We start from the raw sequence: 24449 nt of genomic DNA on the forward strand, positions 1-24449 counted from the left end.
GCGAGCCACCCGTGTGCCAGTGCAGGGAACCCGATCTTGCCATTGTGCTGCAGCTGGGAGAACTCCCAGTCAGTCCCAGTAACACGTGCCAGGCAGGTGGTACAGGGACCAACAGGACTGCCCAAGATAACTGAGACTGCACTGAAGCATACTAGCCATGCCTTCCAGTCCGTCGGTCTGCACAACTCCTTTGCAACTTCTCTCTCTTCCTCTTCCCTATCCTCACACAATACCGGTAGATACTTGCCACTAAAATGGTCAAGGACCCTGGCTTTTCTATTGATGCATGCAAACAATTTAGAGGATTTAAAGTACACGCTTCAGTTCTGCCTCCGAATTCCTTCTGCTGCTGTGATTAGCCATGAAACAGACACAATCTGGAGTTTAAGACAGCAGAAGCAGGTTTCATTTGGGGATAGATTGGTTCAGCTTCTCTACAAGGCCTTAAAAAACCCATCAAACTAAGTTTAAATGGAAGCGTGTGACATCATCATTCCTCTTTGCAGACGCAGTACTATATTTAACATTTAGAAAATGAGCAAAAATACTTACTACAGCTAAAGAGACCATCCCTGTTGTAAAAGCAAAACCACTTCACAAGCTGATTTTTAAAACATCCATCAAAACTTGCCATGGCAGTCAAACACATGTAAACAGATGAAGATTACCCTCTCAGCTGCGCTTGTCCTATGACTACAGCTCTGACAGGCGTTAGTCACTGTTCCTGAATTAAGTCTTTCCTGGCATCACACTCTTCAGCAAAATGAAAAACCACATTTGGCCTAGTGGAAAGTTAGCACAAGTATGCTTTAAAAAAATCTCAGGATCACCTCTCTCACCTAAGCAGACAGAAGGTATGCGCCTTTGCAGTTTTAACTCATGCACAAACCCCTCCTCTTTGAACAGTCTTAGTATATTTCTTCAGCCCGACCTAAAGCCACTTACACTTGAAAGGGAAAAGGGTTGCATAATTTAACTCACCCACGATTAACTGTTTAAGCCATCTTTAAAATAAAACAAAACTAACCCATAACAGTTTCAATTCCCTGACTTTATATTTCCTTTCATATGATAAATATGGCATTCAGGGAAACATATTTATTTTTTAATAAAAACTAGACTAGAAGGTTACCGAAAGTCTGCCTCTAACCTGTGACCACTATTAAGCCTGGCAAAAGTTCCTCCTGACTTGACACCAAGGGCTTGATGTGCTCCCCATTTAACCCCTCCTAACATTCATGAAATTATCACCAGTACAATTCTGCTTTCTGTACCTCGAAAACAGTGTATGGGGAATGTTTTACAGCACTGTCGCATACTAAAGTTCTGGTACTGCAGACAGAGAAACATGAACACCAAGCTGCACTTTGCTCAGTGAGTTACCATTCACCAGTTTTTAGATAAACACAAAACCACCTTGTATGCAGCAAAGCCAAGTTCCCACTCCTGTAAAAAACTGGACGACCCGAGTTTTTATTTTAGTGAATTACTTTGTTATTTAGAAGGACTGTCAATCTACACATATACTAAGAGGAACCCCAAGTCCTAATAAAGTCTGTAGAGTTTACGATTTACCAACAGTGCAACAGCAAAATTTCATATTTGAAGCAGTGAGCTAGGCAATTTTTTGCAAAAATTAAAAGATTTACATGATGTAAAGATGCAACTCAGTGGAAGGCAGAGCCTGGCATTTATTTCTAAGATTTTTTGCTGCATTCTGTCACATTCCACAAAATTGCTGGAAACTTGGATTGTTGGGGCTTTTTTGGGGGGGGGGGGAGGGGGGGGTGGGTTGGTGGGTGTTTTTAGAAAACAAAGTTTATCAGTTAAACTTCAAAGAAGTCAGTTAATCTGTTAAGTCTTAAAACTGGAATTTTTCTTTTTTAATTATTTTCAGCTTATTTACAATGTATACATATAGCTGGGAAGGAAAAAGAAGATGGAAGGTCAACAGAAAACAGAAGTTGTCCTCTCCTACCTCTACTAGCCCACTGCTTTGGCTCAAAATTTGTAAGAAATTCAAAGGGAAGTTATTTGGAGGGTGGTGTTTTGTGGTGATTTTTTTTTTTTTAAATACATACCTAGCAAAATCAGTTCATTAACCTTTACTGTTCTTAAGGTGTGTTGTAAATTTCTCATTGCAGTCACTAAGAAGTTTTTGCCTTCCTTTTTGTACTTCAGATCTCTACTTGGGGAAAAGGAGATGGAGGAGGAGGAGTTGCGAGGAGGACAGAAGACTAATTTCTAGAAAGAACACACACAGTAACTGATTTAACAACTGAAGATGCAAGGAACAAGAAAAAAAATTAAGAAAACTCTACTCCAGTCCTGGTTTAGGTTGGGATTTTTTCTTCCCCCACTCAAATTCCATGAAGAATGGAGGGATGTCTGATTTCTTGTTTATTCTTTTAAACACGAGGAGAAATTTCACATTGAGTACCAAACTGTTTTTCCCCTTCTAGCAATCCACTTTATCTTGGAAAGAACTGGCTTGCAGGAACGATGTGTTAGTGAGGCAGAAGTGCCTTAAGAGTTTTGGGAAGACATCCAGAGTACAAAAGCAGATGATCTGGGTAGCGATGCAAGACTGCAGGCATGAAATGCAAAACTAGAGGTACCTCTGACTGTCACTGGAAGTGCTATTGCACTTCTAATGGGGAGAACTTCAGGTATATGCATATCCTCTGGTTGTACAAACTGTTAGTTTGAATTTCATCTATCTATCAGAGACTTTCGGCGGTAAGGGGGGTGGGGGTGATGTCAGAAAAGCAGCCAATGCCTCAACCACAAAACAGTGACATTCAAGGGCGGCTACGACCTTCCATTTCCAGAGCAGAAAGCAGTGCTATTGACTCAATCTGCCAGCAGGGGGAAATGCCAAACAAGTGAAAAAAAGTTAAGAGCAATACACTGAAGATGAGGAATAAAATCAAACAAAACAAACCAATCACACACACACACACCCCATCCTCAGAAGATAAGGGGAAAAATTCTCCTCCTGGAAAGGGGAGGCGGGATAAAGGGAGTATATACAATTCAAAGTAACGGAGTATTTTGCACATTCTTCCAGGCTTTAGAGAGGAAACAGTGAAAGTGCTAGTTCAAAATACAAGCACTTAAGAACAGCACCAGCAAGCAAAAACAAGCTTTCGGATTCAGTGTTAGCACAGAGTGACTTCAAATCTATTAAAGTTCTCTTAAATCTACCATCTCAACAGAGCAAAGTTTTGTTATTACACAACTGAGAACACCGAGGTGAAAGAATACAAATTTTTAAAGGACTATCCAACATGAATATCTCAACTAATTTATTTAAAGTGAATACATATATTCCAGAAAATCATTCTGCATGACAGAAGACTTCCGATGACATTTACACAGAATCCCAAGAGTCTGGACTTTTTTTTTGCTGAAAAGATTTCAGAGCAGCAGGGGTCCCATTAAACACTCTGTTTTTCCTTCTACCTTATAAATACTATCTGTACACTATTTCCATGCTTACAAAGTATAGTGAAAAATACTTAAAGGAAGCATCAGTTAAGGGAATAAAACCGTGTAAAAGATATTTTGATGAAGGGTAACTTGCAATCAACAGATGGGAAAGACTCAATTACACAATGCATTATAAAATTAAGAAACAGAAACCCAAAATACAAAAATCTGTTGATCAAAGAAATTTAAAATGCATTTACAATAAAAAAAAAAAAATAAAAAAAAGAGACAGAAGTGTCCTGCTATGACAAGGACTTTTCGTTTAAAGCATCACAGGCTAAGAATCATAGGAAACAACGGGGAGATTTTCAGTGACAGATGTATGGAGATTAGCTACACAAGCTTCTACCGATGTTAACCTTCCCACAGATATCAGACAGAAGCTAGGTACACATGTAATAATAAGCAAGCATTTAAAAATGCAGATGAACTGTGATTATATGGTAGGGCACCTTATAACAATGTGCAATCTTTTATATAGTTGCGTATGTATAGAGCCCTTTCAAAATCAGATGCTGTACTTCCAGTAAAGCTCTTCTCTCAGTGTGTCCATGAAACCTGCTAACTGAATCACGGTTCTGCAAGCACGCACAAGGAAAGATTAGACTAACAGTATATCAAGAGGTTTAAGTAAATCCCAATTCTGCTCAGAGTTTACAGGTCTACCTCCTGATTCTCCGCTTCCATTAATTTATCCTGCAGCTGGAACACTCCCACAGGCAGCTAATCTATCTGACCACGGCTCTCTCCTTTGTGTCCTCCTCCAGCTGCGCAGTCCTACCCCCCCAGCAGTCCCCACTCTTCCTGGGGGGAACAGTGGGTGAGGGGGTGTCAGTCACACTGCTGAAAGTTGAAGTGATTCACAAATAGGTCTGTGGAGCACCAAGCACAGGCTTAAGCAGCAGAAGCAGTGGGCCAGCAGCTGAAGGGAGCCCTCCTTCCTTCCTTCCTTCCTTCAGCAGCCTCCAGGTTCCAAATGCTATAGCGGGCGAGAGGCTGAGCACTTTGCTGCTTTTCAACTAAAGCAACCAGCATGGAATCATCTTTCACTTTCCCCACCTGGTGACAAGTTTGGCTCAATGAGTTATGTTTTCAGTGATCCAGTCACGTAGACACATTGTTTTAATTTTGAGACTGGAAGACCTACAGGACAACTGGGGGAAAAAAAAAAAAAAAAAGAGGCATCCGCATTTGCCAGGCATCTGAATTCTGTATGTTGTGCTTGTTACTCAGGCAGAACAGACATCGCTATTATTTTCTGCTTATCCTCATTATGGCACAAGGGATAACAGTTCTTTACTTGTTTACTGTACTGTCCAGGAACAGACTGTGTAAAGAGGTCAAGGAGAAAAATCATCATTTAAGACTTATATCTTAAACACTAAAATTAAATCAGTCTGTACTGTGGGTCAACTTTCATGCCAGTATACTGGAAAAAGTACTGGTCCACACTTCCTGCCTGGCACGGTTCTTACAAGAAACTGGCCTCTTCAATTTAATTCTTTTAACACATGCATTAAAAATAAGCCATTTCATGTATATAAAGTACAGCAGCATAAACCTGAAAATTAGCTGCTAACGTACATTCTTGTATTTTAACTTTTTTTTTGCCAGGAAGCAAGATACCTCAAAATGAGAAACTATACATAAATTCTTGCCTTTACAACACTACAGATCACTGGCTTTAATATGTCACAGGCTTCCGAATAATTGTCAGAGGACAATATAAAAATTATTTGTTAGTGAACAGATGTTCATATGACAAAACTATCAAAGAACAATTCTTTGTTTCTTAATCTGTCTTCAGATTTTACAAACAAGATGGAGAAGGTAATGCTTCTCACCTGCTAGAAGTGATTTTTTTTCTAGAAAGAATATTAGGAATTTGATTTCACGCAGTTCTGTGCAAAAAAAAAGTCTCAAGACTTCTGTTGATTCTGTTAGGTGCTCTGAACCCTGTAAAAGGTGGCTGGGACCCTCTGCTGCTACCAGAAAGGTATCACATTTTCCTCTCCTCCTGAATAAGTACCACATCTGTTCCAAGTACAGCCTGCTAATTTTTTCTAAAAAACATTCTCATTCTACATTTTAATTTGATTTGCTTTTTAGTCAAACTCATTCTGTTTCACCAGCTATTATTTCATGATGCTATGTTTTCCTTTTGGCATTCCTGCACACAGACACCCACAAAAAAAAAGACCAGCTGAAGGCCCTTTAACAATAAGTACAGTATTCTGTAGTATCGATTAAATCAAGAAAATAAACAGCATTAGGGTTTTCATGAGTTTCCAGGTTTTTGTATACTGGTAAGTTATGATAGAGCACTTAAAGGCATCAACACATTTACAAGCGGTCTAAATAAAAAGGCAGTAAACAGAATTAGGTAAAACATGCTTGTTTCAAACTCTGAACTAAACGGAATATTGAAACCTCCTTTCTCTCCCCCTCCATCCCAAAATAAAAGCGTGAGTGAGAAGGGATTTCATTACATTCTTAGAACTGTTATAAGCAAGTCAAATGCAGCCACTCGCGTTTAGCATGCAGGCTGTACACACTCCCGAGCACGTCACACCACGAAGCCACGCCGGCTGAGCCGCCTGCCTTCCCCAGGCCTCCAACGCAACTGTCACCAGGCCTAAATCAGGTAGGTCTGCGTGCAGCGCTGCTGCAGAGGCGCAGGAGCCCACCCCTGCTCCCCATTTCGCTTCAGATTGAAACTACCAGATCATTCCAGCATCAGCTTTCTCTCCTCCGCTTCCTTTAGCTGTAGTGTATGTATTTAAAAAGACAAGGGAAAAACAATTTACTGTGTGAGATTTGGCCCCGATTTTTTTCTTCTTTACCACACCGGCTACCCTGCAGGTTCTGAGCCACTGTCAGCTGTTGCTTTTTGTTCCTTCGACGCAACAGGACTGGGTCTGCCAGGCAGCATCCCCGGCTTCACAGCACACCTCCACCGGGGAAAACGCCCTCCTCTCACCTGCTCCCTGCGGGGCTCTGTGAACACATTTCCCCACTCTCCTAACAGGTACACAAGTCCAGCACTGGTTCAATAGTCACACATTTCTCTCTCTTTCAACACCAATTCCTTACTCCCCTGTTTATTTTCATACAATGCTATTAAATAAAAGTGCAATTAAGTGGTGGCCCGAGTACCTCAAGTGTTCTCCTAGAGAACATGATTTCTCTGCCAGGTTAATCCCATTCTGACAACTACTTTAAGCCTTTTACTTTATCTAAATCAGCATTTTTCTGCTCTTAGGATTCCCAGTCTACCTTGTAGCTTTGCAACACCCAGATTCTGGAGAAGAAAAAAAAAAAAAAAAAAAAAGAAAAAGAAGTAAAGCGTTGTCTCTATATAGCATGAACTTTCTCATCCAGGCAAGATAGAACAACACTGAGATAAAAACCACATTTCCTAATAGCTTTACTCTGAATGATCTTTTGAGTAAAGTAGTTGATGCAACAGTCTCATGAGACTGACACAAAACTACTGGGGAAACACAACAGGCCAAGCAAAAAGAGGTAACATTCTGGAGGTCAAATGTATATCAGAACACTGCATCAAAAAAAAAAACCAAACCCCACCCACAAAAAACCACCACAACCCAAAGACAACCAAACACAAGAAACCACTTTAAGTAACACTTAGAGGTAAGTACAGAAATATATGCTTTACCTGAATACTGGAGACAAAAACTGTTTCACTGTACCTTTTTTTTTTTTAAAGAAAAAAATCCACACACATAAAAAAAAAGAATCAACCCCCCAAAAAAACACCATAGCTTGCCCCTTGCAGAGAACGGTCCACAGCAATTAAAAAATAAAAGATTTCCGAGACAATCCAGTGTACATGAAATTATTTTTTTTTAACATATAATTATTTAAATACCGATTTAACTAGCTCATTGCAATGGAAACCCTGACAACACCTGATACATAAAACATTCATGACAGAGTCCTAAAGAACTCACTGTTAGACCAACAAACACAAACAAGATGGACAAGTGAGAACAAATTTATATAGAGGTTTATATACGCGCCTTGGAAAGACCTGTTTTCTCTTCCTCATTACAGATTTGTTTTCTGATCTCAAAATCTGAGCAGCTGTTTCCCCCCCTCTATTCTGCACAATATACCTGAACTAAAGCACAAGTTTTATTTCAGTCCCTTGTCTTCCAAGAAACATCTGCCCTAAAAGGAGAGAAAAGCAGGACACTACGCTCCACACCCTTTTCAGATCCCTCTGCTGTAAGAAAACATATATCCTTGTACCAGGCAGAAGATATTTAAGTTCCCAAAACAAACACGAACATGTTACAGAACTCTAAACCAAGAGGTATTTAATGCCTTAGAAGTCACTCCTAGAGAATAACAGTCCCTATTGTCATTTTACCCTGTGTTAAATGGCATGTTTTTCAAATCATCTATTGGAAAAACATTAAGAATTTCAATTATTGCAGCCCTTTATTTTCTCAAGTTGCATTAACAAGCACATAATATCTGGGACAGGGGTGGGGGTGGGGGGTGCCGAAGTAGCTTGTATACCATCCTTTCACACGTGCTGCATGTTCCAGACCTGGAAGAAGGCAGAGTGCTAAGCAGTACTTTTACTTTTTTTTCTGAAGAGGACTGGACAGTTGTGTAGCGAACAGGCCAAAGGACCCTGAGACCAGCAGTAGCATGTGTTGCCAATTTCAAAACTCGTTCATTTGAACAGCCCCCCTCAAGTAACTTTAAGAGCATTTCTTGTCTTCCAAATACAAACACAGATCAATAATACCTGGTTTATAACAATGCAAGTATTCATTTCTTGGCTTTATATGTTTTCACAAGTGTCTGAATAAAGTTCACTAATACACAACACAATGGTTTGTCCAGGTAGAGGCAGAGAAGCAAACTTCAGCTGCTTAGGTTACACATGCTGTAAAACCAAAACACATTATTCAGACTTCTCATTCATCAACACCTAAAACTGTCAGTCTTACTTCTACAAAATCTGCATAGAAGTTTTACACAAGCAGTCAAGATAACCGTAATTTTTATGAATTAAACCTTTTGCAGTTATTAAGTTCCTGCTGCAGTCACACAGTATGCTAGAGACTGTTCAAATTCCACAACAGATTAATACTAACCTACTAAAAAAATATTTTTTCCCCAACTTGTGATGCATCACAAGTATGCACCCACAGGAGAGCACAAGATGCTAAGAGCTTCTGAATATAATGTAAAGTTGTAATTCAAATTACCAAATGCACAAAGAGCAAGGAAGTTGAAAAGGGGTTGATTCCCACAACAGTAATCTAAACCTTCTAGACATTGGAAAATTCGTACAGTACACACCGAGAAAAGCTGAAGTAGAATGCAATTCCTACAGCAGGCAAATTGTTACAGTCTGGATGTCACATCTGCATGTTCATACACAACGCATTAGTCTTTTTGTCCTCTGGGCTAGAAGCCTTCTGGACAGAAGTGTCTGTCACAGCCCTTTTTCCTACCCCTCAGATATGATAAGAAAGAACACATGTACTATTCTGTCAGTCTAATTATTTAATCCCCAATCAATATGTAGAGCAGCAAGAGAAAGGTAAATTCACATGTAGAAGCATAATAATCAAAAGAAGCATTAATTTCTAGCAATATTTATTCTCTGAAAAAGTGTCCGTTTCCACTTGCCTAAAAATTCAACTAGTTAAATCAAACTCGCCCTGCCAAAAAAAAAAAAAAAATCATGAAACTGAGATGTTCTAGTTAATTCTTAAAAGCTTAATCCTAGTTTAACACCTGCCCTTTGCCTGACAATCCAACTGTCTTAAAACTGATCATAATATTCCTCATTGAGATCAATGCTGGGTGAGCGAGAAGTTTTGCCTTTCAAACCTGAGCTTCAAATAAAAATGAAAATTCTACTAAGATGACAAAAAGAGGTAACAGTAGATTCTTGATATTTATTCAAGAAGTAAACTTATGATTGGTCATAACAAAAACATGACAGACTAGGTTAAAAAGGCAAGACAGACTTACACAAACTGGAAGAGAAAAAAACTGAAAAGAGGCAGGGAATGCCACTATCTACCAGAAGTGATACAATTCATGGTACTAAGCTTACCAAGCACTGGCCATTTATAAACTACCATTTAATAAAAAAGTAATCACATCTCTGAGGAACATTCTCTTCTAAGCATTCATAATAGATTGCAATCTCAATGAAATGAAGCTTTTGGACATCCAACTTCAAAGCAAAAGCAAAGGGATACGAATACATACATCTTGAACAGCAAAAGGTTCATACACCACGTTGCATCACAAACAAAAGGAAGGTGAACCCATCTGCACATGTCACACCACCTCAGAGCAAAATCCACGAAAGGACCTTCCCCTACTCAGGAATACATTGAAAGACTGAAAATGAAGAAAAAAGTAAACAGTCACAGAGCAGGGAAGTTACCATAACAAGAATCAGGGTTGAGTCTGTGAACGTACTTTTAACTGATCTGGCAAAAAAGGAGGTTGCAGACATTGATGCTTTCCATTATTCCAGATAGTTAAAATTAAAGCAAACTTCAAAGAGTTCTAGGGGATCTGATAATACTGAATGACTGATTTTCATTCGTCATTTTATTGTCCTGTGTCAACAAGTGCAAAGTAACACACTCGGAGGAAAAAAATAACCCTAGCTATAAATATACAACGATGAGTCTAAACTAGGCATTACTACTTACAAAAAACATTTTGGGATTATTGCAAGCAAACAGTTCAACTCCCAGCAGCAAGAAGTCAGAGAAAATCTCAGAAGGTATTAGAAACAGAACAGAGAACAAACAGGGAACGTTCTGCTGTGATGCACACTGCACATTATTCTGGCTGCTTCACCTCAAAAAGGGGAAAGCTAGAAATGGTACGGAGAGGAATGACAACTAGGCAGCATGTTTAAAACAAATGAAACTATTTTTCTCGCATCAACCCATCACACACACAGAAAATGCAGTTAAACTGCATAGAACTTGCTGCTGTGCAACAGCATGGAAGTCACAGATTAAGACGAGTTCAAAAAGGCAGCAAACAAATTCACCTATAAATAGTTTAGTGTTGCTATTCACAGTGCAATAGCCCAAACGCAGCTTCCATCTCAGGCAGCAGCTAAACAAGTGTCTGTCAGAAATTTACTGTTAATATTTCAGCAGCTGACAGAATTCACCCATTTCCTACGCTGTTCAGTCAGCTGCTGCTGCTGGCCACTGATAAAGGCAAGATGCTGGATTAGATGGACATTTGGTCCAGCACAGTATGTTAGTTCTTATATTTAATCACATTGAGCAGCCATACCAGTATGCGTCTTGGGTTGGTTTGGAGGTTGGTTCTTCTGGTAAATAAACCAGGCTATAATACAAGCATGTAATGTTAAAGGCAGAAAATGTTAACTTCTGAAGCAGAAATCAAACTGGTTTATGCCTATTGTGTAATATAACGCAACACTGAAATAAACAAAGACATGATCAAATATTCAAGGGTGTGGGCTTGTGGTGCTTTATTTTTTTTCATAACTCATCACACCGCCGAAAAATTCTCCTATAAACCCCTCACTAATCAGGATGTCAACCCAAGGAGATTCAGGCAGTTACTTTCTCCTAACCGAGAAAGACCCAGAAAGTTGGAAAGCAGCACGAAACATAAGCCATGGATGCTTGCTGGAAAAACTGCCAAGACCCGTTTAAGATTGGCAACAATCTGGCTTCCTCCCAGCTGACCAGAGGAAAGATCTCCTGAACCAATGGATTCAGAGGGAACATGTAGACGAATGTCTGACTCCTCTCCAAGAAAACTGAACTTGCCAAAGTCATCAGGTCCTGTCTGACCCTGGAGCAGTACTGGATGCTCTCTTTTTTAATAGAGAAGTCTAGCTGAAGCAGTAATGCCATCGCAGAAAATGCATAACCTCAAGCCGAGGCCCAGAACGAACAAACATCAAACAGAATTCTGCTAGGAAGTACTGCTCATCCTGCTAGAAAGACTGCCTAAACAATTTGGTGAATGTCTGGTTTCTCATCACTGTCAGTTTCCTTCTCTTCTGACAGATGAGCTTTTGAAGATAGCCAAGCTGAAAGCCATGTAGGATAAACAAGCAGGTCTCAATCTGTAAGAAACACAGAAGTTTCATTTTCTAGAGCCCAAATTACAATGGGTCTAGGAAACAAAGCAAGTGTCCAGTATACACCACCATTAAGTACTGCTGTAGGCAGTAAGGTGAAGATGCATGTACCCAAAAGCTTATCATCCTTATCAGGAAGAAGCAAGTATCAAGTATAAAAATGTATAAAAAAAAAGAGCAGAAGCTTTGTGATCAGTTTTGTGACGATGCAGACATTTCCCCAATAAAATCATTGCTCAGTTACACTGGTAAAGAAGCTGACCACGATCCAGTTTGCATGAGACATCTTTTAAGTCACACAAAAAGACAACAAAATAAGAATTTCAGGCTGCACTACATTTTGGTTTTCACTTCATATAAGGCATACTTATAATTTTGTTATTTAAATAACCTTCTGCTTATGGAATCACACAGGTTGGTTTGGGATTCTTTCATTTTGTTTTGGGAGAGGGGCTTGTTACCTAGGCCAGTAATAGCATTGAAATTGGTCCTGCTGAAAGAAAACAGCAATATAATACCCCTGTCATCCTAAAGATCACTTGTGCAAACTACACTGGCAACAAATAGCACTACAAACTAACAATTTAAACAAATTGGCACTCTTATTTGTAGTTGGGAACTTCAGATTTACTAGATGTTTTCTAACTCCACGCTGCCATAGGCTGAATGTTTCAGGTTGAATTTGTTGGTATCTCTGACAGAATCGTACGAAGATTTAATCATAACGTGTGCGCACACTGAGTTTATTCATGCTTCGGTGCTTCTGCTGATCATCTGTGGGGCCACATTTCTCCCCTCCATCCCACCAGTAAAGGCATCACCAATGTGTAATTTGTCTCCAGATACATGACTTGGAAAGTTTTCTTCTGAACTGCCCCATCTCTCACTGTGAGAAAATTCTAGTACTAAGCAAGGTATAAAAGAGCTCCAAGCAGTACCAAGAAACCTCTCGAGATTCATTCACATTTTTTGCTCGCAATAAAACCCAAATGCTTATCCTCTTGTTCTCCCCCTAAGTTCAAGGGGAGTTTCTGTTCTCCTCCATATCTGCTGATACTTCAACTACTACACAGGAAAGCTCACTTGATTCCGATGTATTCCAATACAGGTAATGAGTCTGATGAATCCTCTTCTCACACCTTAGGCTGCGTGGAGACGGAGGAAGAACCAGACAATTGTATGGATGTCCTCAGATTTATGCCCATTTGCCCGTAGCTCCAAGCCAATCGCCTCGGTGATGATGCAGGCTGACTTTTCCATTGCAATACAGTTCTCATCTTGGTTTACTTCACATGTCGCTGACACTTGCATACAATGCAGAGCTGCTGCTTTGGCAACACAGAGAACAAAACTGGAAAGTCTTCTCTCCATAAAACACAGTGCCAGTCGACACTCTCTCTTTGGATCTCAGACCTTTAATGCCAAGGCAACATACCTCAGAATTATTTTAGAAACATCATTTCATGAAGCAGTGGTGACGTAAGCGGGACCAACTGCACATGAACAGGAGAAGCATGCCAATCGCTGAATTGTTAACTCCAGGAAGTTTCATTACACCCATCCAGATCAAGAGATCACTACAGAAGTCACACTGTAGAGTATGACACATGGTAGTTACTGAAGTTGCCTTGTATTTGGCCTTGAAGTTGTCTCCACAGTTACAGAGTCGAGATGTCACAACATAAAAATACTTCAGTAAAGAGACAGTACTTAAACTAGCTTACCACCGAAAGTCAATCCAGGCTTACACAGAACCAGCGTCTGAAAACGTGAACAATTCTAATGCAACATTAGAGGGGCATGTGCCAAACTGCCTGAGCTCCACACTCTAAGACACCAGCTGACATCACAAGCAGTGCCATTAAGGGCTGTAACTGGAGATACTCCAGAATGATTGAACATCCCACCAGAGCCCATGCACCTAATGCCATGGATAATCACAGAATCCATCACATGGGAGTTCTATGCATGAGACTCACACCTTTAAGTGAGCTGTTTACAGTAGGCACGTAACAAAAAAGGGAGCCATACCTTTCACATTTGCATTGGAATACAGTGTCTGTATTAAGCGGCACTAAAAGAGTTAGCGGAAGCAATGCTGGACCCAGCCAGCTGGGACAGATGCAGAAATTTGGGTATTGCTGCCTCTACTGATTTTCTACTTGGAAAGAGCGTTCATCCAAATTAACAGAACAAGATATCTGTCCCTAAACAGTACTCACTTGGGAAGACTGGAGAATTCTGCTCACATCAGCTGTACACAGAATAGTTTTAACAAGTGGTTAAGACTTCAGCACTGATGCCACTAGTTACTCTGTGTTACTTCTGCTGTGCATTGAACCAGTCCACACAACCAGCTATGTCAAGTCCTTTACACCAGACTTGGAAAGTACAATACAGAAACAGTGATATTATACTAAGTTACCGGAACATCATTCGCACACTGGTCATAGACAAAGTACATTCTGGAGATGCTTTAATTTGGTAAATGTAAGCACTAACCTTAACTCTGACCCTCTGCATACATTTAGGATGTATGCCCATGTAACAGTATCTGTAAAAATGTAATCAAGCTTACACAGTAATAGGCAATTTCTTGTATTAATTGCAGTACAATGTAAGGGTGCCAGAACAGTGGCCACCAAAAAAAAAAAAAAAAAAAAAAAAATTCAACAGCAACAACCACCACCATCATCCTTCTTCTGTATTTTTTCAGGTTCTGCAGAACTTGAATCAGGACTGTTTCTTGGCACCACTGCTTACCTATGCAACTCATATTTCACTGGATTTCAAATTCACATTTATTAATCATCATCTCCCCTATGCATCAGAAGGTCTCTCATCCCCATTCAAACCTCTACTTTTCTTTCAACCCAAAATAACGTAATAGAAAAATATATCCAAAACATCAAAAACAAACTACCCTATTTATTTTGTACAACCAGTTTTACAAGAATCTCACCTCCCTTGGAGCAAGCACTATTTATTTGTACACCACTCACACTTAATCAGTAAATCACTTTTAGGCTCATTTTGGTAGCAACATTCAGGACTTGAAGGAAGCAGGTAGTTTACTGGATTAAACACACAAGTGAGGGCCTCTGTTCCTAGCTTAAGGTCTTCAATAAATTTACCACAATGCAGAATAAATCCACTTCTCTCTGCCTCAGTTTCTAATGCAAAACATGGGAATAATACTACTTACCAGACTGACCTGTTATCTCTCAAGTGGAGCAGATTCTCAAATAATGACAGGCACACCTATACTCAAGTGAATAAATGATGCTGATTCACAACAGCAGATTGCCTGGGCCAAATTCCATGCAGTATTAACAAGTCAACAGGAAGCACTCCAAAATTACTGTACTGATGTGCTCTGATCTTCCTTCCCCTACATTCCAGTCAGCTGGCACTCTCACTGCTCCCTGTAAATGTAACAGGCACAGGTATCAACCTCAGATCCTGTCTTCCCTTCCCCTTTTATCATAATATCCCTCCTTACCCCTTAAAAGCTTTGCTTTTTCCTTCCTTCTCCTCAAAAGCACACAAATGGGAACTTTAGCATCTGGAGAATGGTATTTGGAGCTGGGGTAGTCACACTCAGTGTGGGAGTGCTGATGGTAGTCACTAATCTGAAAGGAAGAATTCAAGTAACCGTACACTTAATAGAAGTTCCTTTCTTCTCAAAACCATGGTTAGTCAATATAAGTAAAAAATTTACATGCTATATCACATCAGCGTAACACAATCACTGTGCCAATCTAACATGGAATCACAAAAGTACACAATTAGTGTTTAGTGGAAGAAAATGCGAATCCAAGACTGCTGTACAAAGGAAGCAGACTTCGGCTACAAGAAAAACAAAGTATCCAAAACATTTTTACCACAGGGATTGCCTTGGATTTTTAACTGATTTACTTAAAATTGGAAGACTAAGCTGTAGATTTATCCATTTTTAGTGGCTACTGTAATCAACTGAAAAGCGTTATCATTTCCAACTTTCACACTGCAGACACTCCTCTCTCACGTGCCCTCACACCAACATCAACCACAACCGCCACCTGCTCTCCTGGGACTTCCTGATTCCATGTACACAACAGCCCTGCTCCAACAGCGTCCTAGGAGATGGAGACAGCCACCACGTGGCAAGAAGGCTTACCATAATAGTGGAGACTAAGATGAACCAAAACGGTGCAGGGCACTAAACTAGTCCTGCATATGCCACAGTAGTATCAAGACCAACACTCACGGTAACATTTACAATCACAGCACTGCTGCAGTATCGGTGTAGTGCAAATCATTACAGTAACTTCTTTGCAAAGTTACTCTATAAAGAAACTCTCTTACCTATAAATTAATTCCCAGATTTTTAACGGTCCTATTGCTGTGCTAGAAGAGATGTTTTAACATATCTCCCTCCACAGACAGAGAAATTCTCATGCACGCTTCTCATTACATCATCCTTACATGCTCCTCTCCTTGTTGTTTCCAGGATGGGTTCCCCCCCCCTCCTTTTAAAAATGCCTTTGAGAAAAATCCCAGCTTCTCTCAATTTAGACTCCGATTATTACACAGAAGGTGTGGGGGGGAAGCCATATGAGGAAGAGAAACATACATGAAAGCTTACTGTGTGATTTTAAGTCCCTTCTAATGCAACTCCTGAACCCTAAGAAGCCTGTATGAGTCCTACTGCCTACTGGACTGCCAAAGACCACAGCATAGAAAGCAGCATTGACAAAGCAAAATTTAATCGTAACACAATGAAGGTTTCATAGCTGAAGGCTTAACATGTGTCCTGCGTCTGTGGGAAAATGGCAAAAATTATAGAAAAACATATGCAGACAGTATTTACCACTTTTCCCATGGTATGCAAGAGCTTCTGAAGAAGCTACAGGAGTTTCTGATACACTTATGAGAAAAATATAGACATGTCGTATATAGTACTTTCTACATACAAATAAACAGGGATTTAACAGATACTTGTCCCCTTCCTTTAAGTCTTCCAAAGCCTTAGAGTCAAACAACTTATACACGTGATTACAAAATCATCCATTATATTAGCAATGTATTTGGCATAAGGAAAAAAAAAAAAATCAGCATTTTTTGACAGAAACAATCATGGTCAGAGAAGTGTAGATTAAGTTAAAAAGGGAAATCTGAAAGAAGGCCCCAAGTTTTGAGGAATCATACATGTTTCTCCTACATCAGGAAGGAGCAAACCAAAGATCAGTATTTTCACTCATGCAGTTTTGCAGCAATGACAGTGTCAGTGCAAAACAACAACTGGAGGTACCGGTATTCACAGACATAGACCTATGCTGAACTAATCAACTCTGCAGCTGAGAAGCTACTGTTCCTACAGTGAGGAACTAACCTGGAACATGCATTTAACAGGCCAACATCATCAGGTTTTGACTGACTACAAAAACTGCAGCTCATAATCACAGGAAAAAACCGTTTGATTAAATTAAACACTGCACATTCTATTAGCGTTCTGCATCAACAGCCAGGCATCCAAATATAATTCCTGCAAGAAGTAAGGTGGGAGAAGACACTGCGAGTTTTAAGCCAAGAAGAAATTGCCATACAGGGATGAGAATTAAAGGCAAAGGGGGGCGATTTTCATGTTTACTTTAGAGCATGAAATTCAAAGGAAAAGCAGAGCTGGTGGAATATGCCCAAATGCAGGTGGGAAATGGAAACCAAGTCTCTGATTCTGAAACAAGTTTTATGGTGACAAATCCACCAATTTCAGCAGGATTCTTTGAGAATACAAAATAAGGGGTACGGTACAGTGGGATTCCTCCCTGGGAGAAGAACTGCAGTTAACTCAAGGACAGGTACCCAGCGTTCAGAAGCAGCGCAAACCTCACCAGTGCTTCCCAATTTACCCTTTCAGACAGTACATTCTGGTCAGGAATAATAAGGGAAGCTCAGGTAGTCACATCCTTTCCGTTGGGGGTCAGTGACAAGAGCATCCTTAATACAGCAAATTCAGACTACACACAACAATAGATTTACATGATAAAGATGCTTATCAGAGACAATTACTGCAAGCTAAGCAGCAGTGAAATAGTAAGGTGTCCGTAGCTCCCACTAGATGCAAATTAGCAAAAAGCTTCATTATTAGTAATATAGGCCATTGTAGTCCTTTTATAAAGTTATGAAAAAGGTTTGTTAGTTCAGGAGGGGCAGGGGGGCTGGTTTTTTTTTGTTAGGTTTGGTTTGTGGTGGGTTTTTTTTGTTTGCTCTGTTTTTTAATCCATCACAAGCCAGGTTATTCAAATTTCTGACTGAACATCTCAATCGGGGCAGTTTTGTCACACTGGCAAGAAGGAAGAGACAGAGACAGAAAGTATTCTAGATAGACCAAGGACTAATTTCTGGCTTTCATGCGAAATTTTGTTGTTTTAGCAAATTAAGCAAAAGCCCTGAATAAATACATTCCAAGTTCTTACAAAGCATTACAAGAGCTCAACATTATCCACTTTTTAAAGGAACAGCAAAAAAACTAGGAAACAAAGCACCCAGTGCAAGATCCCCCAAGGGCCAGCAGCAGCATCTTAAACTGACACCAGATTCTTCAAACTTTGTCAAGTTCTTCAGTGTTGCAAAACCCACTTTAAACTACCTTGTGGGGAAAAAAGAATGAAATCCTGGTACTCTCAATTCAACAGGGAAGCTTCCCATCGACTTGAGCAGGGCCAGGATTTCCTCCCAGATCAGGACACGTTTGCTCTTACGAGATAAGAAGTACTTGTAGAAGAGTTTTTGCTTTACAACTATGCTTCAAACTCTTTTGCACATCCCTATTACCCACGTGCCTTATCTAGAATACTCTGATACAGGAGCGTTACAAAGGGCACTGTCGCAGGCTCTCCACAGAGGGTAAAATGTCCTTGAAGGACAAGATACATCATCATTCCACTACATATAGATTTATCTTGGTTTCTTCTCCTGACTGTTGTGTAGGCCCCATCAGCCAGCAAAAGGGAATTGCATCCTCACATGGCAACAACGACATTTCTAATCATGCCAATATACTAACTGTAACTATTTCAGCTAACAGTAATAGTCCTGCCAGGAATTTGCTTCACAAGGGCTGCAAACACTTAAAAGAAAACTGTATTACTGTTTGCAAACTCTAATAGAGTTACAGCATATGTAAGGTTTTAGATTAATATCTGTATAATTTACCTTTTTGTATTATTTTAAACAGAAGTATCAGCAATGTACTGCGCGTACAATGCATCAGTGATGACAAAAATACATTCCCTCCCTCAAAGAAGCTATTACCACCTAAATATCTGTCATATTTATAAACCGTACAGGTGAGGGAGAGAACAACTTTTACTTAGCTCCCCCCCCCCCCCCCCCCCCCCCCCGCCAGCTGTGAAGCAAATACGAATGCTAAATTTATACTGAGTGGAATTTCTGGACACTTACTAAAAGAAGAATTTTGCCACACAGACCTAGATACAAGCTAATTACTGTGAATACAAAGAAGCTACTTTCCAACATCAGAAGTCTGGAGGTCTTGATCCCACTGCTGCTTATACAGGTTCCGATTTTAAGCATTCAGCTATTCTCTCTGACTTCTGCAGGACTTAAAGTAAACTACACATGACTTTTTGCAAGACCAGAGCTCTAACTAACTTCTCAAAAAACATCAAGAAGGTTTATTTCACATTGTTCGGCACCTGAATATGAATATTTTTATATGTTACTATCCCGCACAAACTGAGGAACAAAGAAATTGACTGGTCTCGCTTAAAAATGAAGACAACTGCAAAACAAGGCACACAAGACTACAGCAAGTACTAAATTTGCTACAGGCCTAACAATTGAAATCAAATTAACGTCCACATTAACTTTCACAAACCCCACTGAACGTTATTAGTTAGCATTTTGTGTGAAATTATGCAATTCTTATGGATATTTAAAACCCCGAGCATTCCGAAGGTTACTATTCCCCTACCTCTACTTCAGAAACACTGCACCTTTGGTGAAAGTTCGAGCGCAGTGGTGAGAGCTCAAACACACTGGAGGACCACCGACCAGCACCAGATGCACTGGTACCCAAGTGTGAGACCAGCAATGATGTCACTAACCCCCCCAGCAGGACATTCCGGCTCCCCTGCTCTCTTACGCAAGACAACTACGTCTTCCTTCAACTTCAAGAAACAGCAGAAAAGTGAGATCTTGGTGGGTAAAGAGCCGCTCAAATCCCCCTTCGCTTTGCCAGAAAGCCACCATGATGATAGCTGGGCAGCAGTTTGAAAGGAGAACAGGGCAGCCACACTGCCATCCACAACGTCGCCTTGAAAGATTAGAAGTTTCCAGAATATCAAGCAGGATACTTGCAATCACAGATGAAGCAAGGTATTCGTGCAATTATTAGTATATTCTTTGTACAAAACCACATAGGCAGTTGGAAGACTTCCTTCATTGACTGCTTTTCCCTAAACACAATACCCAACTATAAACTGCCTTCGACTTGTAAATAAAAATACGTGCTGCTGCACAGTAATGGCAGTACAAGTTTAAGCTGACCAACTAAGAACTGCATCAACAACTCTGTTTCCTACACCACAATAGCATCTTCCACTTGTCACCACGAATCTCTAACTTCTGCTGGCGAGAACTACAGGTCCCAGGATGCATTAGTGTATCACCATCCAGGCAGGCGATGTGGCTAAAAACACAGCACTGCATACTGGGGCTCGTAGTTTCCACAAGCCACATTCTTACTGAAGATGAAACCAGATGTAGGCCATATTGCACACTTCCACGGGCCAGCAAACCACGCACGCACCCGTACAGGGAGGCGCTGATAGTAATCACCAGGTAAACTGGATCGATACCGAGTTCTCATACGTCGAAGTTAAGAGGACAAAGATTTCAGTAAAAATAAACATCAGCTAAGCAGTAATTCCCAAAGAATCATTAGCAGTTTAGTTACTTTCAAACATGCAGAATGGGCCATAGCTTTTTAACATCTTCATTCTAAAGGGCAGTAATTTTTTTTTTTTAATTCCCACCCCCCCACCCCCCCAACACCCCCGACTGCTACATTTATTAAAGGAGCGCTCTTCTGAACATCAACAGGAAAAGTACGTTTGCTGAGGGGCATGTTCTCCCTGTCCAGAATTTAGTAATCTGGAAACAAATTACTCTCTTCCTCCATTTCTACAACGTACTGAAGCAGGAGCTTGCCTCTCTTCCAAAAAGCAGCAGAGCTTAGCTGAAAATTAAATAGCTGTATCTCAGCGTAGGCCTCGGAGAAGAATACGCTGTACTTCAGTAAAGGGAAGGGCAGCTCCCCCTACCAGTCTGTTCTAAGAAGGTTTTGATCAAGGAAGGAAACAACCAGGGATCAAAATGAGTAAGTCCTCCTTTCTTTTCCCTCCCTTTTCACCGAGTTCTGGATTATTATTACCAAAAAAAACCCCACAATAACATGCATATATAATTCCATCTGAGCACTAGTCCTTGCAGAACAAGACAGCCTTCGCAGCGTTTCCAGGCTAGCAGGCAGCACCCACAAACACACGCGAAAGGGAAAGGACCAAGACTCTGACCCAAGAGAAAGACAGTGTCCTGTTGCAACAGAAAGACAAACGGGCAATGCTTCAGTCACCTCAAAGTCATCCGGATTGCACTTCCCTACAGAGGCAAGAGGCCTCAGGAGCATCTAAAGGTTTTGTCAATACAGCAATACTGTCCATAGGCCAAAGACAGCTGTTGCCATAGTTACTATCAGCCAGCTTATCAGAAAATAATTATTGCGATTACTCAGAAGTTTTGTTAAAACAATCTAAAGCTTCAATAGGATACCACTTGATCTCTTCAATTAACTGTTTGCAACTACACTGCCTTTGGGATCCACATAGTTAACAATGCTTGGATCTGCGGGGTCAGAGGGTAACAAGGGAAGGAATCAATGTTCCTTCGCCCTTTCACACCGACTGCTTGCATTTCACAGGCAGAAACGACCAAACCAGAACCGACTGCAAGCTCGGCTGCTCTGCTAGAGTTCTCGCGCAGGCCTGGAGACCGCATCCAAAGCACAGGCCATCTTAGAGTCACGGGCTCAAAACCATGCCCTCATTTGTTTTAACCCGTTCACATCTCCATACTCCCGTTCCAGAAACACACCAGCTACATTTTCAAAACTATTTCTAATTACATACGCAACACTAGAGTCCCTTACTTCAGAGGCACACAACACTATTTCTGAAGCAAGCAAACTGGTAACACTCCCTTTCATTCTACAAGCGCAGCACCGTCAGGTGGAAGGGCAGAATCTGGAAAACACACATTTTAAGAAATCTGACATTAAAAAGAAAAAACATTGAAGCTGCGTGAACATGGCCTACAGCAGAGCCTCGCTCCTTGCACACTGTCTATAAACACATTCCCACCAGTAACAACAAACATTAGGCTAGGGCTGGGGGGGTTAGTCATATTGGGAAGGGGGGGGGGTTGCCCTCCATTGTAGGTTTTTTAAAGCATGCTTTGAGCACACCATCTCTAATCAAAAAGCGAGTGTTTGCAATGAAAGTGAACAAAAAAAAATCTCAGGTAAGAGGGAACGAACAATAGGTCAAACCATCTAGGCAAAGAGCTTTTAAGGCACTGGGTACTTGACAATGCCAACAGAGATACTAAAATGATGTAAACAGTAAACCAGAAAACCCTGTAGAGAAGCCTACATCAAGTGCTACATTCTTTCCTTAAAAGTCTGGGATCATCAAAGTATTAAAACAAAAGATTCTGTGGTAAAGTTGGGGCTCTGTTAGGGCAGTAGGCATGGTGATCCTCTGAGACCAAAGGCAGGCACCTTTTAGAACTTTCTACTTTAAAAATTATTTTAAGGACAAATGATGCTAATTGTAAAGTCAGATTGTCACGCAGGTGCACCCTTCCCCTCCACTAAGTGTATTATAAAAAAACAACTCTTCTGATTTTTGTACATTTTCTAGCCATTCTATAGCTACACTCACCACTTGGCTTTTGTTATGTCAAAACCTCACAAAAGCAGAGTCAAACAAACTTAAAATCGTACAGATTTTAATCAGGTGAGGAACCCAGTAAGGTGCAGGAGCCATAAATTATTTAGAACTTATAAAAGAAACACAGGGGCTTGTTTTGGTGGGTTTTTTTCCCCTAAATGAGACTGTATTTGTATTAAGAAAAAAAAGGAAGGAAAAAGGAGAAAATACAAAGTCCCCACCCCCAAATGTAAATAAACTTTTTTGCCTGCATAATGCATATCTCTACCACCAGCACAAGGCAGACACCGGCTTTGTGCTATACTGAACATGAAATATTAATGTAAGTTACCTATAAAAAACTATCCTTCAGTTCACCCTCTATTTACAGGGTAGAGAAGTAAGTATCTCGCCCCTTGCATACGGTGGACATCTCAAAACCCTTCTGCATGCTGCCCCACCTTTCCAGTATATGGTTCATTCCCAAATAACCTTTGTGCAGTTAAAATACATCAGAAACAGGATGCAAGCTGCTTTCTGGCACAGAGTAATTGAACAAGGGCGATTCACGAACGTACAGGAGCCAGGCCTTTTGTGGAGTCTTACTCTTCTAGTATATGCATGTGACTGCACAGTCATGAGCATAAAGGGTGAAGGGGACAGTGAAGAAATACTACTAGAAGCTTAATAATAGGTGTTTAGCACTGCCTCTTCTACGCAAGCAACCTCTCCCGAAGGCTGCTCTGCTTTACAGCTCACACCACCACGTGACGGCCCTCCGAAAACCAAAGCCCTGTCACACCACGAAGTTCTTTCTGGAAGATTTGAAACAAGCAAAACCAACAAACAACAAACCCAAAACAAGAGTAAAAAGGTTAAGTCACCAACATGACGTTCATCTTGAGTTTCTGGTACCCACGCAAAATGCTCACAATGTCTGAAACAAGACAATCCATGAAGGTTCCTACAAACTGGTATTGAAATGAAGGAGAAATCTCTGTTGTAACCAAATTCCACCAGTATCAATTCATTTGACTGAATAAAGCTCTTCATGGCTCCAAGAATAAGTATAAAGGAACCGAACAGCTACAACGTGCTCGTAACGCAATTATGACTGTTATAAACAAAGTGCATGAACAACCCAAGTGATAGCCAGGCTCACTATTAAAGCATTCCAACCGCACACAGAATTTCACAACTTTCTAAGGAGTCATTAAAACACATTTTATTTCACTAAAAAAAAAAAAATTAATCATGAAAATAGTCTCCTTTGTACAGATCCAGTCCAAGGATTTCTTATTTTTTTAATTATAATTTCTAAGGTGAAGTTTAACAGATACACACAAAACCTCATCTCTAAAAAGAGAGAAGCAAAGCTGGAATAAGAACTATTTAGGCCCAAAGCTTGAAACACAGTTGAAGCTGAATGGCCTAGGGTGAAGAGAGGTCTTTACAAAACCTGAACTGAAAGCAGTGACTTTATTGTTCAAGCTGGAAAACACAACAGCATTTTCCTCTCAGCACCACTAAGTTTCAGTTTCCTACTTTTGCTTTATTTAAGTTCTTTGAAGGCATGTTTTGTATTTTCATTCCCTAAAAGGAAGAACCGCACTTTCTAATGCTTTCTTCTGCCTCCAACAAATCCAGTTCAGGATGCACATAGAGAAGAACAAAGATGAAAAGCTTGCAGGTGAAATGTTGCAATGACTAATGGTAAAATAATTATTAATAAATAAAATATTCCTTAACGTGACATTTTGAGTTCTACACCATGCTGGCTAGCTTCATTAGTTAACAGAAAAGGAAAACAAACA

General features: G+C 40.3%; 1 protein-coding gene across 10 annotated transcripts in view; it reads right to left on the reverse strand.

Moving 5' to 3' along the window:
* Positions 1-24449, reverse strand: part of PHF21A (PHD finger protein 21A) — a 132878-nt gene that overhangs the window by 104733 nt on the left and 3696 nt on the right. For 2 of the 10 annotated variants that reach the window (XM_055792524.1, XM_055792570.1), the window contains exons 2-3: positions 15144-15273; positions 14856-15066 (exon numbers count right to left, since the gene is read on the reverse strand). The exons of 6 other annotated variants lie outside the window; for them this stretch is intronic. The gene's annotated coding sequence lies outside the window, so the exon portion shown is untranslated. Of the gene's footprint in view, positions 1-14846; positions 15067-15143; positions 15274-24449 lie in introns of all 10 variants that reach the window. 2 more of the 10 variants (XM_055792533.1, XM_055792544.1) reach the window with 1 other exon arrangement.

This window comes from Falco peregrinus, chromosome 1 (genome assembly GCF_023634155.1).
Source record: "Falco peregrinus isolate bFalPer1 chromosome 1, bFalPer1.pri, whole genome shotgun sequence".
Lineage (NCBI taxonomy): Eukaryota > Metazoa > Chordata > Aves > Falconiformes > Falconidae > Falco > Falco peregrinus.